The following is a 19324-nucleotide window of genomic DNA, read 5'->3' as shown; positions in this document are numbered from 1 at the left end:
TGATAAGTAATCATTGAGTATTACACATTTCAAAGTGTAGCAAGCTCCTGTCCTCTGGGGTAGGACCCGTCAAAGGAAAATGCCGTACAAACTAATGAGACTGCCGTTAATCCCGAGCCGCTGGAGCAGGGGTGTCAAACTCATTTAACTCAGGGGCCACACTATAGAACAAACGTTCTCTCAAGGGCCAGACTAGTAGATTGTAGAACGAGAAAGAGAAGAAGAAAGAGAAAAAGAGAGAAAGAGAACATGAGAAACAAAAGAGATCAAAAGAGAAATAGTGAGAGGGGGGGAAGAAAGAGAAGGCCAGAAAAGAGAAGCAGAGATAGGGAGAAAGAAAGAAGGGGAAAGCAAGAGAGAGAGAAAGAAAAAAGGAAAAGAACAAAATAAGGTGGAAAGAGGAACAAAGAGAAAGAGTGACAGGTAGAGTGAAAGAGGGGGATAGAGAGTGAGAGAAAAAGGGAGGAAGAGAGAGAAAGAAAGAAATACAAGTAGTCAAGTCAAGTCAACTTTATTTGTATAGCCCTTAATCACAAAGAGTCTCAAAGGGCTGCACAGACTACAGATTTTTGCAAACCACACACTATTCTTACACCATCCCCCTTTGGCAACATCAAGTGGACGCATTTCAACCTGCAGCTTGTTTGTCTCTTGCGACACTCTCAGCGGTGTCTCGCAGGCCGGTTTCAATCCCTTAGCGGGCCTGATCCGGCCCTCGGGCCGCCTGTTTGACGCCCCTGCACTAGCCCAAAATGTAAGCACTTTTAAAGATTTCAAGCATGTATACGAACCCTGCAGTCAAATCCATAAAATTTAATTGCCCTCTGTTCTCACATCAACTGACTGCTTAGTCTCCTGGATGTCTCTTTCATTTCCTCGTCTCTCTGAATTGGTTGATTGCAGCTCGCGGGTTGATTGTTTTGCAAGTAGACAACATGGTCACTCATAAAAAAATAATAAAAACAAACTGTTTGTGCCCAACTAAGCAAATTCTACACACAGGACTGCGTTGGCATCTACAAAACGCGCCAAGAAGTGAGACTAAGGGTTGCAGAGGATCAGCATTTTCCATTTGAAGCCTTGGTTGACTGAGTCTATTCAACCCTATTTTTAACAATGAACCTAGTAATAACAGTGATAGCATGATCATTTATTCACCTTTTGATTGGTTTATTTGACAGGAAATACAAAATATTTTCATTCCAATTTATGGGTTTTATAAAGAGAAAAAAAAAATGCAGTTTTTTTAGCTAGCTATCTGGCTACCTTTTTAGCTATCCAAGTATCTTCCTACCTATTTAGAAAATCGTGCAACCCTACTGTAAATAAAATAGGTGTGAATTCTGAAGAGGAAGACTACATTAAATAGAATCGTTCTCTACGCTTTTGACTCAAAGCGGTTTTATAGTCAGAGTCCAGTCGATTCAACATCTTCCGCTGGCGGGCATAGCTATCACTTCACACTCTCTACTCTAGGGTTCATACACCTTTTTCAAGCACTTTCCACGCCAATCAAAGAAAAATAATCCAGCATGATAGAAAAAAACATGTTTTGTTGGCTTTGATGACTAAAAATCAAGTGGATATCTTGCTGCTAGCACACACTTTTTTGAGATGTTCCTATCGATGATCTTTTGTGTCAATAGGGGGCTATAAACTGACATGAATTCTGCCGTTCTGAATTAACAGTGCACGCACGGCCTGAATATGTCACACATGTTTTAAAAGAAGGAAAAGGCTCAACAGGTGTTGGGTAATAATTGAGTTCTTGATCTTTTGCTTTTAGTTGTACTTATTTTAATTAATGTTTTTTGCGTGTTTTTTCGAAAATAGGTGTCTAATCTGGTTAAAATAGAATCGTAAAATGTCTTTTTTGCATTTTATCATTTATTCATACACTGAAGAGTTAATATACTTCATTTATTATATTTTATTGTTTTGAATTTTCTGGGATTTTGTGTAATCTTTCAACTTTGAATCCGTTTAGTGTGTAAAAAGCTTAAATTGTTTCGTATTTTAGAATTTTTGGGGGCAATCTGTGAAGATCTTAATTTATATTACACGTGTTTTGAAGGGATACCCAGCAAAAGAATATGAAATTACTTGTTAAATAATTTGAGCCGTTTGGGAGCCAAAAGAACTCAGTGAGCCAATCCAAATGAGCTGCTTCTCGAAAAAGAAGAATAGTCTGATAAACCTGTCCTATTGGACACCTAAGACAGTAGGGGGCAGTACCGCTTCACATGACAACAAAAAAATGAGGACTGGAGGACATAAGCGTCATTTTACACACTTTAAAAGAAAAAAAATAATTTTAAAGAGTGGTCTATCGACTCAGAGTGCCAGGAAACACAGCAATGGAAATAATTCCAAGCATTTCCCCCAAAATTCAAGCATTTTCCTGACCCTTGGAAAACAACATAAAATTCAAGCATTTTCAAGGATTTCAAGATCCCATAAGAACCCTCTCAACTCGCACGGGCTGTCAAAGCGGCGCCCCCGCAAGCAGCACCCGTTCCAGCAGATCCGTGTTATTTCGCACTTTTTGTGATTTATTGTTTTAAGGGCCTGCTTCTATCTTCTGTGTTTTTCGTCCCGTTTGACAACTACACTTTGGATTGTTTTCTATCCTATCGTTATGGGTTTTAAAGCACAAAAATGCGTTTATTCGGGGAATCAACTCCTTGACCTAAAGAATTCTGGTGCCGGCATGATGAAGGGGCCCTATCGTGGATGGAGAGCTGGAGCTAGCTAAGCGGCTAGCAGCGTCATAAGTCTTCAGTACAGTCCGTAATCATGGTAAATGTGAACTCTCTACCAAATAAGACCGACGAACTGGCTGTGCTGGTGAAAAACATCAAAGCGCACAGGGAGTGCAGTTGGCAGTGTTTTACTGACACGTGGCTCACGTCAAGCCACCCAGACCGGAGCTGTACGGAGCTACCCGGCTTCAGCGCTGTTAGAGACACGAAAGCCTGCGGGAAGCGGAGAGGAGGTGAACTTGCTATCTATGTGAACAGGAGGTGGTGTAACCCTGGGCACAAAGATTTCCATCTGCTGCGGGGATGTCGAACTTTTGGACTAGTGTGTGACATCCACTGTGCTGTGGCTAACTACAACAAAGCACCCCGAGGCCATTCTGTTAATCTGTTAATAAACAACAAAGGAGACTGCTGGAAGTGTAAATTTCCCTACGGGAATGAATAAAGTATCTATCCATCTCGGTTTCTCAAAACTCTACCGTATTTTTCGCACTATAATGCACACCGAATTGTAAGGCGCACCAGGACTGTACCATTAACCTGAATCCAAACAATATTGCGATGTTGACGTTGTGCAATTGTGTAATCGCAAGACACTGCGTTTTTCAAGGGTTTCGAGTTTGTTATTTGAGAGATGGGCTCTTGAGGGATATGACCATGGTAGATAGATATTTGAGAGATGGAGGCTCTGGTCAACCAAAATTGTCACTTTTTGGGTTTTAACGGCGCTGGCCAAACGGAAGTCTGTTTTGGGTGGGAGTAACTGTAAAAAGCAGCCTTGCGCGCAACTGGCCACCGAGACAAAAGTGACAGCTAGCTTTTAGCGGTTTGTTACATTGAAAAGAAATTCATCAATTACATCGGACTCGGGGAAAGTTGGAAGAATACAAAGAATTGGTGATCACCAGCGTGTGCGCCATTGGTATTATTGTCTAGATAGCTTCCAGCCAGGCTCCAGGAAGCGAAAGCTTCCAGTTTTGTTTGATCCAAGTTAGCCCTGTTTGCAGTCGGATAGCCAGCTAGCCTGACAAACTCACTGCTTATTTTTCCTGACTGGGTTTGTGTTATTTGCCGTGTCAGTTTTTTCGTTGTAGTTTTCCAGTTAAACTGGCAGCTTACTACATGTTTTTGGTGGGACAGCTTTCCATCTTTTTCTGCCAATCTGTCCCGGTTAATACTTTTAAACAGCCTGCTAGCTTGCCAAGCTCATTGTTTCTTTTTGCCGGCTGGGTTCATGTTTGTTGCCATTTTTTAGGGGGTTGGCTCCCTGTTATCTTGGCTGCCTACTGCATGCTTTTGGTCGGCAAGCCTCCAGTCTTTTCCGCAGATCGGTCCCGGATAGCCATTTTAGCAGCCGGCTGTCCTTCCGTGTCCCAGCTGGTTTAATCCCCGTTAGCGCTGCTAGCCCTATATTGGCCACTCCCCATTTGTTGCAACATTGCTGCATCCACCTGCAACACAAAAACTACCAAGACTTGGCCTAATACACTCAAAACCTTTTCGACTAGTTAACATGTAAACCAATAAGGTGGCTTGCTACGGTGGTGACGTCAGAGTCAAAAATGAGACAGACTGTCTTCAAAACACATTATCGTGGAAAATAATTGGAATATACCAATGACATATACAGTAAGACCTCGGTTATCGCGGTTAATGGGGACCAAAACCACCCGCAAAAAGTGAAAATCTGCGAAGTAGCGACGCCCCTTCAAAAAAAAAAAAAAAATCTCATCTCATTATCTGCACCGCTTATCCTTATTAGGGTCGCGAGCGAGCCCCTAACCCGCGGCGCGGGTACTTTCGGGCGCGATACGCACGACACCGTGACAAGCCGGGCGCTCGGCGCGGAGGCCGGCCTGTCGGAAGCGCAGCAGAATGCGCGTTCACGCGAGGGGGGGAGGATTTTGTACGGGAGTCGAATTTGGGCACAACACTCGGGCAGCTCGGGCCGCGATGGCTCTACATGGCGCTACACGGCCCTCGATGGCTCCGGCCGACGGACGGGCGGCCGCGGGGAAAAGGGGTACGGGGGACCTGAGGTATTAGGGGGGTGGTGAAGCGGAAGCCGCACCAAAACCGCGCGCCGGGAAACGAGAACGGCGCGCCGTGTTAGGATCGTCGGCCGAGGGGGATTCCCGCATTACAGACCGCGAAGCTCTGAAGCCGCGAACGTCGAACCGCGAAGTCCCACTGTATATGGATACGATGCAAAAAGCATGTAGTAATTTCTCCCATTTTGTATGTTTTAGAATTCGTGTGTCCCCTTAAGAGATTAAATGATATCGGAGGAGTTATGTAAAGAGATATGGATGACATCTATTGCTGAGATCTTGCCATGTCTGGAACTTTAATCTGCTTTCGTCAAAAACAAGGACATGTTGTTGCAACAATCGCTAAGTAACATCACGATATTTATCATCATTCTCCCAAAAGTGGCGTCATTATAGAAAAGATCTGATTTCCTAGAAAATGTGACAGCGAGAACAAAATGCAATTGAGATTTAAAAGATTGCTTTTTTGAACCACTCACAAAAACTACCTTAGGCTCCGCCTATTCGACAGGCAAAGCCGATCTGCTGTTAGCCCAGTGAGTAGGACGAGAATACAATTTTGCTCAATGTTGTAAAGTTGTTGTTGTTTTTAAATATTATTTTTTTAGTAAAATAAACATCATTGTTGACACCTTGGCCATTTGAAGTATTAAATGTGTATTGCATAACACCTTCAATTTGTTTTACTAGTAAAACAAAAAGATTTTAAAGGGGCCAAATGACTCTAGCATTAGATTTTACATTATTTTGCTCGTTTGAAGGATTATTTTTCTCTTTTTATTTTATGTTTAAAATAAATCTAGTAAAATGAGAACAATAATACTTCAAATGAGCCTTTGAGTCAAGTGTATTTTTTTATTGGAAACACTTTAGTTATGTGTTCATTTTAAGTTTTATTTTTCTTATTTTACTACACGTTATAAAGGTTCTGTTAAAATTAAATAAAACCAATACTTATTTTTCATATTTAACTATGTTAAAACAGTTCTGATTATATAAGAAAAGAAAATAGTTAAAGGGAGCCAATGAGTCAGGTATTGTATTTTTATTTGAAATACTTACATTTAGTTGTGGTTGGAAAATAATTTAGCTCATGTTAAGTATTTATTTTCATCTTTTACTTTATGTTGAACTATTTTGATGATAAAATAAAACATAATACTTCAAATCGTCTAAATTTGAACATTTTATTTTCCCTTTCTTGTAAAAAATAAATAAAACTTGCCCCATAGCAGATATTTTTTCTCATTTAAAATGCGCGCACACACACACACACACACACACACACACACACACACACACACACATACATATATATAATCTCATCTCATCTCATTTGCTGCACCGCTTATCCTCAGTAGGGTCGCGGGGGTGCTGGAGCCCATGACAGCAATCATCGGGCATATATATATTAATTTATTTTGTGCTTGTGTAAAAAGAAAAACCTGAGATAATGAAAAACAGAGGCTTGGCAACTCGTCATCAAAAGCAGCGAAAATTGCTAATGAAATTGTCTGATACCATAGATAATTTTGCCTACTTTAATTAGTGTTGTTTTCTCATTTTAGTACAAAATGAAAATGTTTTAAAAAAACTCTAAAATGATTTGAAAACGGTGTTTTTTGGGAGTAAAATAAGGAAAAATTATCAGAGATCCTTATTCTAATAAATAATATATTTTAAATAAGAATAATAACAGTAATGAAATGACCAAGATTTTCTGACAATAGGGAGAGATTTATTTACCAAATTATTGATGTATTTAGGTAGCGGGTTACAAAAGGATTATTTTCTTTATTTTTTTTATCTTATTTGTATTGTTTTTGTCCCATATAAATACAATTGAGAAGCAGAACACAACACTATGGGAATTCCTCATGACAGTGAATCTTACTCTTTAATTAAACAACTTTTGAAGACTTTTCAAATGTTTCTTTTGCTATTTTTATACTCGTGCAGCTCGCAGATCCTGATGGGGGGTGCAGAGAGTTGTTAAAGCAGCTGTCACTCCTGCTTCCTTGCAGTGACGGAACAATCACAAAGAAGGTCAAAAAGATCTGCCGCTCCATATGTCCCTCCAGGGGGAGCTCGGTCAGGGACAAACATTTGTAAAGAGGACTATGGCTAAGCCCCGCCCTCAAATGTGATGAACCAATTGCAGTGCGCATAGCAAACCCAATAGACTCAGACATTCAGAGTTCCCTCGTCCGTAGTAACAAATGCAGTCATTTTTTTGTGTTTCTTCTTACATTTCAAACTTGGTCAAACAGTGTGCATGGGATATATGCAAGTTTGATACAAGGTATCTTGAGAAGCTGGGCAATGGTGGGCCATAACAATGTAATCAAACAATGAACCGGTCTGCGGTACAGAAAAGGTTACAGAGCACTTCTATTTATTATGACTTTTGACTCCTCCCATCAGATGAGCCATTTCCGCCTCCCCCTGCCTACACGCTATGTAGGTCATGCTACGAGTTAACGCAGTAAGAGGATTACTCTCTCGTTCCCCAAGATAGTCTACGTTTCAGAGAATGGCATGAAAATCATCGTAACGATGTGTTGATGGAAGGGCTGCACGATATCTAATCGGTATCGCGATGTGTGCGTAGTGCTGTTTTTTAGTTAAGGACTTAGAGTTCTAGTTTGGTAATTGAGTGACAGAGTGTTTAGCCAATAAGAATGGTCAAATTTCGGGGTTTGAGTGCACCAGCCAATCAAAAGCAGGTTTTCATGGTACTAGTCAATAAAGGCAAGGTAAAGTTTGCAAGACGTGTGTGTGCGACTAATTGACAGCTTACACCAGCCTGTCAAACAGCCTTTGCACAAATGGCCACCAAATCAAATGTCACAGCTCTTAGTTTTAGCGGCTTAGTAACTTGAAAAAGAATTCATCTATTCAGTCGAACTCTGAGGAAAGTCGTGATAGCGCAAAGAATGACTGATCACAACCGAGTGCTCCCTGGATTGTTACCAGGTTTGGAAATCGACTGAGGCGATGTGTAAGAAGAGAACGCTAACAGCTAGGCTAACAAATCTCAAACCACCACTGCTGAACGTGGCTAGTCACCGATGCCTGATCCATTACCCACGAAACGTACAACATGTAGCTAATACTTGTGGAAAACTGCTAAAATTGTGACTCTTAAATTTGAATCATCACAGACTTTGCAGACATTGTGACTACCAGATATCATGTAGCGAGCCAGCCACTCTCTGAATTGCTTTCTTACCCTGAAAGGAAAAGCTCTTAAATTTCATTGTACTTTTATATAGACAATAAAGATCAGTTTTTCCACTGAGATTCGGTTTTTTGTTTGTAGATCAATAGTTATATTGCCTTATACTGTTATAACGTCATCTCAAAGCAAGTTTGCATGTCACTCTATTCAAGTTCTCCCTAAAAACAAAAAAACACAGACAATGCAATTTTCTTTTAGAATAGAATTTACTTTTATTGTCATTCTTTGTTACCATGCACACAGAACGAAATGTCGCTACACCTGACCAGTGCAGTTAAATTGTAGTGAGCCGATGCAGCCACAGCCAAACAGGGCGCCGCCATTTTAGACCCAACTGCTGCGTTGGGAGTCATTAGGTGACCAAAACCCCCAATTCCAACCCTTAATACCGAGCGCCAAGCAGGGAGCCAATGAGTACCAATGTTGTAAGTCTTAGGTATGACTCGGCCGAGGCTTGAACCAGCGACCTCCCAGTCTCCCTACCATCTAGGCTACCGAGCTGGTAAATGAAAAATGGCATCGAAATTGCAATACAGGTCTGAAAAATCGCAAATATATTTTTTCCAAAATCGTGCAGCCCTGCTTGAGGGATTTGGTCGAAAAACATATTCATCGACAATGGCAACACAATAGCCGAGGAGGACTCCCCCCTGCCCCTCCCTCACTTTGGGAGAAAGGCATCGATCACAGCAAATATCACGCATCAGTGGGCTTCCTTTGACATAACAAAAAATGAACTCGTTTTCCTGTCGCACTATAAAGATACTTAGTTTCTTTTCGGGGTGTATGGATCGAATACCCAATTCAATGCATATTCCACATGCCGCAGTATTTGAGAAATCCGTCACAAAGTTGATTGATCTGGCTTTTTTGCTGAAGAGCCTTGACGTCATTGAAGAAACACTTTCAAAATGGCAGATCCTATAAACACAGTGCTTCAATTTTTATCTGTCACACCACCCCACCCCCCCGGAAGAAGAAATCCTCTCGCACCACCCTGGGATTCATCTTTTCAAGGAGTCACATAATATCGGTGCGGACAAAACAAAGACTGCTCAATATTGATGGTCAATGCAAAATCTATGCCATTTGGCACATTGGCACATTATCCCGTGTGATAATGTGGCGTAAAAATGAATCACAAATTACTTTGCACATGTTTAATTTCGACTCTGATTTGAATACAAATCCCTCAAATTTTATCCATTTATCTTGGGAATTAAATTGGCTAACCAATGTGTCAATCATTATTCGAATTGGTTACTTAAAGTAGTCGGACCTACAGGGGCCGATCCCCCATTCATCCAACAGGCTTGTATAGGCTAATGCGTGCTGTGGATTGTGAGAAAAAAAGCCTGCTATTGGCTTAAATTGGTGTCAATCAAAAGGTCAGAGGCTAACATCCATATTGGAAATCATTATATTAGTTTGTAACAACAAGGATCCTCAGTCGATGCAGAAATGCCTTTAGGCGGACTTTTTTTTTTTTTTATCTGTCGGTATTATGGTGTGTTTTGGAGTAAATATTTGACACGGTTGGATTCCCTGGATTCCTCTGGTGCAACAAAGCCATTTTGGCAGACATTCAACAAATTTGATGACGCCAAGGGGTTGTAATTAGTGACTTAAGCCGGCTTTATAGTTTTGGTGTATCTTGTTTCAGACTGATGGTAAGGTTTCTCTGATGAGTACATTTTGAAATGGTCATATCTTAATCCGTAAGAGTTGGAGCTTTCCAATGATGTGTGGCATGACTGATTTCAGTGACTAGTGACATTGACACATATTTGTTTATCAAAAGTCTGTTAAAAGGTTAAAAAATGTTCCCGAAGTAAAATTGCCCACAACCCCTTTGACGGAGCTTGACCTGCCCCACAATATGACAACCATTGCATTAACAGAACATGTGAGGCAGCTCCAAAACAGCATGCTATTGCATACTACTCATTTGTTGATCGGTCTCAGTTAGCTCCCCGTTGACGTCTCTCAGTGTCTCCTTTTTGCCGTACCATTACCACATTTGCCTGCGACACAAGGCCTACACATTCGCCACAAAAACTACCGAAGCTTGGCTTGAAACGCTCGTAACTGCTTCAACTCATTGAAACGCAAAACAAATCTGCGTCTGGCGTTACTCTAAAGATGTCACAGCTCAGGAATTCAAAGACGTCAAGATGCATGAACACTGAAAATAATCGGAATATTTCAATTAAATATATATGGATTTTATGCAAAAACCGTGTACCATTTCTTCACATATTGCATATTTTATAACTGGGGTCTCCAACCTTGTGCCTGCGGGTGCCCCCCCAAGAATAGTTAGAAGACAACAATAACAACAAGGTGCCTGTGGACCTGTTCTGGAAATAGTTCACCAGTGTTGGGTCATTGTGATTTTCTAGTTAAATTGTTTATTGAGTTTATATATTTTATTGGTTGACAGAGTCTATTTAACCGAATTTTTAACAATTAACCTGTTAATTACATAGAGGAAATCACCAGGCCTCGATAAACTCTCACCCCGCCTTCTCAAAGAGTGTGCTTCTCAACTTGCTCCCGTCTTTACTGGTATTTTTACTAGGTCTTTAAGTTTTGCTACTGTACCCTCGTGTTGGAAGCGTGCTACAATTGTGCTGGTCGCGAAGAAGAACAATGTCTCATGTCTGAACGATTATAGACCCATAGCACTCACATAATCTCTGATCATGAAAACTTTCTAGAAGATCGTATTGAAATTCACGAAGTCCTTTCTACCATTGAATCTAGATCCGTACCAATTTGCGTATCATGCTACTAGAAGTGTAGGTGATGCCATTTCAATTTGTATTCGGGGCGGCAGTAGCTCAGGAGGTAGAGCGATCGTTTTAGGATTAAGGGATCCCAGTTCGAATCCCGGCTTGTCCGTCTTACATGTCGAAGTGTCCTTGGGTAAGACATTGAACCCCCAATTACCCCCAATAAGCAGGTTAGCGCCTTACATGGCTGCACCGATCACGGCCGCTATTGGGAAATGTGAAGCACAATGTAAAGCGCTTTGGGAAGTCATTGACTTGAAAAGCGCTATATAAATGCAGATCATTTCATTTCATGAGATTCCAAGTCATCTTGAGCATAGGAATTCATACGTTAGGGTTTTATTCATAGATTTTAGTTCTGTTTTCAACACTATCATTCCTTCTAAACTGCATTTTAAAAGTCTTCATGACCTCAATTTTCCCGTTTTCACTATTAAATTGGATTTTAGATTTCCTTCTCAATAGACAACAGTCCGTTCGCACTGGTGAGAAAGATTCATGTTCTATTGTCCTCAACACTGGTACGCCTCAGGGCTGTCCATTGTTTCCAACTTTGTTTTCCCTATTCACACACAGGGTTAGGTAGGGTTAATTTAACTTGATTACTTTCAATTACTTTTGGATCACTACAATACCAAATATTCTTATAAAAGACAAAAGAAACTAAATGTGAATAAAATTACTAAATTTTGTGCAGGCTTGGGGAGTAACGGAATACATGGAACGGCAAAAATGATGTTGGCAATCTGTTCGGATTTATTTTCATTTTGTTTCTGTCGTATTTTATGTTAGTTTTGCCGGAGATCAAAGAGATCAAAGCCAGGGGAGAAAGCTTACCACGTGTTGTGAGTCATAATTTTATTCATATTTGATTTATTTTGTCTTTTATTAGCATATTTGGTATTGGAGTACACATGATTGTCAACCCAATTCTGACCATTCACTATTCGCTAAATATGCAGACGACACCACGGTTACTGGCTTTATTTCAAATGGAGACATAACTGAATACCGAGCAGAAATTGATTCACTTTCCACCTGGTGTCATGAGAGTAATCTGTTATTGAATGTAGGTAAAACTAAGGAGATGATAATAGATTTCCGTACTAAGCCTCCCCCGCATGTGCCACTGTCAATTAATGGTAGTGACGTGGAACTGGTCCATTCATTCAAGTTTCTGGGTACTTACTTGTCAGCTGACCTCACATGGACTGTCAATGCTACTGATGTTCTAAAGTCAGTCAGACAAAGGCTCTACTTCCTTCGTCAACTCAAATCATTCGGAGTCCGTCAATCCCTTCTAGTCAATTTTTATCGTGCTATCAGTGAATCCGTTTTATCTATGTCAATCACAGTCTGGTTTGGTCGCGTCAATCAGAAAGAATTGTCAAAGATGGAATCAGTAGTGAGGGCGGCAGAGGAAATAATAGGTACTGGCCTCCCGTCCCTGAAAAGTATCTACATCGATCGAAGTAGAAAACCGACACAAAAAAATTATAGACGATCCTAGTCACCCTGCTCGCAGGTACTTTGATTACCTGCCGTCAGGTCGCCGTCTTCGCTCCATTTCAAGCAAGACTTCACGTCTTAAAGAGAGTTTTTACCCTTTCGCTATCCGTATGTTCAACAGGAATTGATTTAGGTTATCGTGTATAGTATTATTATGCCAACGGCGTTCCTCCGACCTATTCTACTCTAGTTATTTACATATTCTTTCCTTTTAAACTATTCTATATAATTACCTTGTATTATACACTACAATATATTTTTTACTCTATTCTTTTGATTCTTTTAAATCTATTATTTTATCATTATTGAGTGTTCGCGTGTCAAATGATTTCTTGTATATATCATCTTTATGGTTTATACTGCACGAATAGAATAAATACAATACAAAAATACAATAGTAACAACATCGTAATAACATGATTGTTATTTCAAAAATTCAAATAAATAAATTCCAGTTCACGGGCTTCATGGACAAAAACAATCTAAGTAGATTACTTTTAAGTAATTAATCAAAAGAGTAAAATTTTACGTGTTTACCATTGTAGCTAGCCACCCTTTTTAGCTTTTTAGCAAACCGTGTAGCTAAGTTGCTATTTTAGAAAATTGTATCAAACTGGGTGCCCTTTGCACTTATTAGAAACAAAAAGTAGCTCTCAGTTTGAAAAGGTTGGAGAATCTGGGAAACAAATGGATTTTGCTTTTAAGATATGGTGTCTCAACCAAAATTCTGTCAAAGTGTGCTTTTTTTCCCTCTCCTTTTCATTTAAAATGAATCTCGGTCGGTTTCAAATTAGAAACCTTTATACTGTTTATTTATGGTCTTGATTCTCTTTACCGGAAACCAAAAAGTGCACATTGGTCTGAAAGCCTTGAGATGATTGTTCCACCCCACAAAACAATAAAGGTCGTCCTGGATCCTGATACTTGGCTTTCCTGCCTTGACACTTATACACCCTAATGCAATGGTTCTCAACTGGTGGGTGGGGAACCAAATGGGGGCCGTGAACCTGTTTTCAGTGGGTCGCAGGCCTTTGTCTTGGCAAAAAATACAATCCTTAACGCTAAATGGCGAAAATGCCCTCAAAATAAACGTCAACAGATACAAAACGGGATCCATTTTTACACGCAACTGTGCCCAATCATTGATTTCTGAAAAGGGAAGTCAAACAAGATGTTTAAAAATTGGCCAAAGAAAAATACACATTGGCAAAGGTTTAAGTGTAAACTGGTGGTCTCTAAATGGCCAATTTTGAAAACAGCTAAACCTACCATTGGAAATTTGTGTGAACTACAATATTTAGTTTTTCGAATTGTGATCAAATTTGATAAGGTACCAGGTAAGGCTTCATGCTAAGGTCTTGTTGGTTTTCCAGCTAAAATGCCAATGCCCCACTCATCTGCAGGCGTTTCATCGAAAAAACTAAATAAACAAAATTGAGATGTAAGGAAAAACCCATTTCTGTGCGTTCCATCTCTGAAGACTCAACATTGGTAGTACTTGCAGTGGGGACAAAACTTCGAGAGTGTTCCCTTTCAAAAGAGACCAAAAGTGTCCATATTCTCCAAAGGATTCACAAAGAGCATGCAATTGACTTTAGATACTTCTTGGATTGGGATTTAAGGCCAATTTTACAGGGAGGTTAAGGGCTTACTACATATTTAAATCTTTATCGATGGGTAGAAACACGCTTTATTCATATTTTGAAATTATTTTAGTATGAGGCTGTTTTAAAGCAGTTTTAGGGGGGCGCTTATATGCAATGTATGCTTATATGCGAGTATACAGGGTACTTGTAGTCGTTTGAGGTTGTGCTGCACAATCCTTTCATCAGATACATTTGAGAAGTGGAAATTTTTCTTGATTTAGATCGCCACTTGTCATTAGAGTGGAATGGTGGGTCCTCAAGTCAAGAGCAGTTGAGAACCATTGCCCTAATGCACAGTCTGCGCTCCTGCCTCCGCTCCGATCGGTTCAGCTTATTTGATTAAACGATGGTAAGATCCAAATGAGCCCGTTTGAGGGTCCGGGCCCCACCCGGGGAGGACCCCACACCAGGGGGTGGGGCCTATTGAAATGGACTTCCCTCGCCACGTGAAGCCAGCTAAACGGCTTAGAAAAAGACAAGCCAGACCACAACCGACCATTTCCTGAATGCTCGGATGATTTAGACTCAATGATGTTGGACTCCATTATTGGATGACTCTTTTGGAGAGGATGAAAGAAATAATGAAAAATCAATGATGAGTGATTGCTTTGTTTGCAAATTAGAGCTGTCTGCAGGCACAAGTGACTGTTTGGGGAATATTGTTTCTAGTTTATGCTCTGAAAAAAAAAAAAAAGATAATTTTGCCCATTTAAATATGATTATCATTTCACAATATCGATCAGTTATTTTACTGCATTTCTTTTCACTGTTTAGCTAGCCTTTTGTGTATTATTTGACCACTGGATGTTGCTGTATGGTGTAGTGCAGCCGAAAACAATTGCAAGGAAGAATGCAAACCACGGACACCCCAAGTGCTCACAATGCACCATTTTATCATTTTTGCCCAGCCTTTTTGAGCGGACATTATGTCAGTTCCCTTTAGGTTTGGCTAATGTTAAGTGAAATAAATGCCAAGATCTACGAATAATAGAAAAGGTTTGTGTGTCAGGGTTCGTATACCGCCTTCATGGTCAAGTTGAAGCACTTTTTAAGGACTTTCAAAGCCAAATTTCCAATTTCTCATGTACTTAAAAAAGAAGAAATCATGTGTGAATCATGTATTTTGCAGAGACAAAAATATATATGCCATTTACGTATGCAATTTTTAATCTTGTGTGTGCCTTTATCAAGACAGATTTTTTTAGATTTAGTGTTACTCGTGAATACATTTGGTTTTGAGACAAATCTCTCCCCATACAGGCGTTGGGTAAAAATGACAGTTATAGGTAGCTTACATTTTCAGTTGCAGGAAGTTTTTCCATTGTAATTTGACACTGGGAAACTACCTACATTTTTTGCATGGCCCATAATAAATGTTCATAATTGACACATAATACTTGCACTAATACACATTTCATAGTGCCCTGTTCAGGTGTAACATGCACCCGTCTTCTTGGATGGGGGGGGGGGGGTGATGACGCCTCAGAGGACAAGCCAATACAAACTAATGCCTGCTGCTGATCCAGAGAGAAACAAAACCAGCGCAGGTGTAATTTTTAGGCGGACTTTACGCAACATTAAAATTCATGCATTTTCAAGGATTTCAATGACATCATCAACATAAAATTTAGGTCATAACAGAGTGTCTGGTCAACATAATTAATAAGCTCTAAAATATAAGTGTGTTTTAAGCCTCGATTTAAACACTTCCACTGAGATGCAGAGCATTCCACAAAAGCAGGACCCGATGGTAGAATGTTCTCTAAACTTCTAGGTTCTTGGGACCACTGGTAGACCAGCATTCTTTGAGCGAAGGCAGTAGGAACATAGGGGAGAATTAAATCTAAATGGTTACAAATTATGCTATTTTTTACCACTAGGATGTGCTTAATAATACATTGTTTCTTTTTAGTCACATAATTGTAATTTAATTTTGTTGGAAAGTACAAAAGCCTTGCATGGTCCATAGTTGGCATTAACTCTTGTGCTTTTGAGCACTTGTCTTCGGCTACACCAATAACGAATGGGTGTGAAATATATTGTAAAGCGCTTTGGAGGGTCTTCAGTGACTTGAAAGCGCTCTATAAATGCAGACCATTTACATAAAGCTAAAAATAATCCCCGAATCAAAGGCAAATAAGCAATGAGGTCACCTAATGTCCGGTCCCTTCTCAAGGTTTCTTCATTTACCTCATGTTGAGGTTGAGTTTTTCCTTTTCCTCATGTAGGTTTTGGATCAGGGGATGGTGTAGTCTGCAGTTTGCAATAATTTGTTGTCTGTGCAGCCCTTTGAGACTCCTTGTGATAAAGGGCCATACAAATGAACATGACTTGACTTACTGTGTATAACTAAAGAGTTATATCATATTTCTTCTTGTAGACTGGGAATACTGCATTGTCAAAATGATGGAGCCTCTTGTTGAGTGTCACATATATTTTTTGAGTTTCCACGCAGAAGTCTTTGCGGTGGTCGTGCTTTCGATGACGACACGTTCCACGCAATGCAATCCACGCGACCTGTCCCGCCAACTGGAGCCCGCGTGCCGCATACTGACAGCAGCTGAACGCTACACTCACGCCACCACTCGAACTCTTGCCAAGCGGCACTTAAACTCGCATTCGAAAGGTGTGAGGAACGAAAATGAAATGTTTCTTACCTTATAATATGCGTTAAAATGCCCTAAATGTCCCAAATGGGCACAAAAAGTCTCCTTTTCGAGTCCCTTCGTCTTCGTCCCGCAAGCGACTGGCAAGAGAACACGGTGGCAATCACACATAGAGCCTTTCGTGTGACGTCACAGGAAGCACAGGCCAATAGGAATCGAGGCTCAATCTTTGCTCTGTGGCTGTATTTTTATTACTCAGCTGTGATTCATTCATTTAAATTGAAAAACTTTATTTCATCAACCTTTTTTTTTTCAAATAATATTGTATACAGAGATGTGACAAATTGTATTTGAGGAATAACCTTTTGATTAAAATTATTTCTAAATGGTACCTGTGTTCTTGGTGTGTCGGATGATTTTGAGACGACGCCTTCAGTTGCGTCACCAGTTTCACATAATTTAAATTTGTAGCTGTTAATCATAAAAGGAAGCATAAAAGAACAATTGGTTTACATCTATTATCTATCTTATCGTGTGTACGCCTGTCTACCTACCACAAGAGGGAACCATACACAAATGGCGCTTTACAAATCTATCTATCTATCAATCTAGCCAGCAAACTCTCATGTTTTTTTGCCAGCTATTTTTTTTTAGCTATAACAGCTATATTTTATAGTACAGTGGAACCTCGGTTTTCCAACGCCTCTCAGTTCGCACAAATCGGTGCTCGACCAAAAATTTCGAGAAATTCTTGCTTCGCTGTTGGGTCAATAAATCGGATTTCGAACGCCAGTAATTCGTGAGTGCGTACACTAGAGTGCGATGCTGAGCGGCGCACGGGTGGAGATGGCCCCCACCCCTCGTGACCAACTTTTATCACGTGCCCACTTGCCTCATTTTGCTTTCGCTTTTCCCCTCGTGACCAACTTTTATCAAACGAACGCTTGCTTTTTTGCTTTCGCTTTTGATATCGAGGGAGTGTTTTAGCCCCTAACTATGCCTCCGAAGAAGGTCTGTGCAAGCAGGACAAGTGAAAAACGAAAGGTTGTTCGTACAACTATAGAGTGCTTCGAGGTCCTAAGATTTACCCACAATGCATTGCTGGCGGCCGTTTTGGAAGTCCACAAAGCTTTTCACTTCATTGTTATTGGTCAGCGAACTAGTTAGATTCTACATTGTAATGCCGAATACGTGCGTTATTGTTGGCTGTTGTAGCCGAGGGGAAAAGGGTGGGAAGGGCTTCTTTAGACTTCCGAAGTGTGTTTACAATCAGGGGATTGAAGCTCAGGAGAAAAGTGAACGGCGAAGACGAATGTGGCTGGCAGCTATCAACCGGTCGAATTTGCCAAAGCTTGACTGTGTTTGTGTTTGTTCTGACCACTTTCTGACAGGTAAATTGAAGTATTTATGATGTAGAAATACATTTTTAAAAGGTTATGGGACATGTGTACTTCATGTACATCTGTCGACACCATTCAAGTATGGCTAGGTTAAATACTGTGTGCACAGACTCATCCCGAACCCAACCAGACACAAATCTGTCGTAGGCTTCCATACTTTTGTAATTTTGAAAATCCTTCAGTTCACAAAAGGGACTTGGGTGGAAAATAAGACAAGTTCGATGTAAGTCACACACGGCAACAAATCGGGATTATACTTCCAGTCCTTGTTTTTAATTTTGTAGGGATCCAATTTTCCAATAAAATGCAACTTCGCAGCGTACCGCTCGCGTGCTTGCTTGTCTAAACTCTCCACGTAGTTTTCCATAGTGTTGATGGACAAAATCTGTACACAAACGAAGCTAGTTGAGTAAATAAATCGACAAACTGAGTAAATATTTGCTCCTCTCGCTATCACCGCTTGTAATCGACAGACTTCCAAGATGGCGGCACGAAGCCGTGTTACTATTTTTAGCACAAAGCGTGGAGCCCTCTATTGCCTTTAAAAAAGAGATTATAGCCAAATATGAAGTAGGTGTGTGTGTGTCTTATCTTGCTAGGGAATATAGCATGCTTAAGTCTACTATCAGCACGATAGTAAAGAATAAGGAGGCTGTAAAATCGAGCGATGTGGCTAAGGGAGTGAGTGCTATTAGCAAACAACGGCCGCAAGTTTTGGAAGAGATTGAAAAACTTTTGATGATTTTCATAAATGAAAAACAGTTAGCGGGAGATAATGCTAGTGAAGAGATGATTTGTGCGAAAGCATTAGAAATCTACAGTAATTTGCTAAAGAAAGACCCGTCGCTTATTGTTGAAGGATTTGCTTTCAAGGCTAGCAGAGGGTGGCTCGAAAAGTTCAAGAGGAGGAGTGGCATCCACGACGTGGTTCGACATGGGGAGGCATCAAGTTCGGACAAGACTGCAGCAGAAAAATTCAAGATCGACTTTGCCATTTTTGTTGAACAAAAAAATTATCTTCCCCAGCAGATTTTCAACCGTGATAAAACTGGTCTTTTCTGGAAAAAAATGCCACAGAGGACATACATTACACGCGGGGAGAAGTCCATGCCAGGTCACAAGCCAATGAAAGATCGCTTCACGCTTTTTCTGTGTGGCAACGCAAGCGGGGATTGTAAAATCAAGCCTCTTCTAGTTTATCATTCAGAGAATCCGAGGGCATTTAAGGCCAACAATATAATGAAAAGCAAATTGCCTGTTATGTGGAGGACAAACTCCAAGGCTTGGCTAACGAGGCAATTTTGCACCGAGTGG

General features: G+C 40.4%; 1 protein-coding gene across 2 annotated transcripts in view; it reads right to left on the bottom strand.

Moving 5' to 3' along the window:
- Positions 1–16814, bottom strand: part of pals2b (protein associated with LIN7 2, MAGUK p55 family member b) — a 52227-nt gene extending 35413 nt beyond the window's left edge. For both annotated transcript variants that reach the window (XM_088329539.1, XM_088329540.1), the window contains exon 1: positions 16662–16814. The gene's annotated coding sequence lies outside the window, so the exon portion shown is untranslated. The remainder of the gene's footprint in view (positions 1–16661) is intronic.
- Positions 16815–19324: the final 2510 nt, after the last annotated feature.

The sequence above is a fragment of the Urocampus carinirostris genome, chromosome 2 (assembly GCF_059441175.1).
Source record: "Urocampus carinirostris isolate Australia breed hairy pipefish chromosome 2, RoL_Ucar_1.0, whole genome shotgun sequence".
Lineage (NCBI taxonomy): Eukaryota > Metazoa > Chordata > Actinopteri > Syngnathiformes > Syngnathidae > Urocampus > Urocampus carinirostris.
Note: the sequence above shows the minus strand (reverse complement) of the source record. Positions and strands in the feature narration are given on the sequence as shown.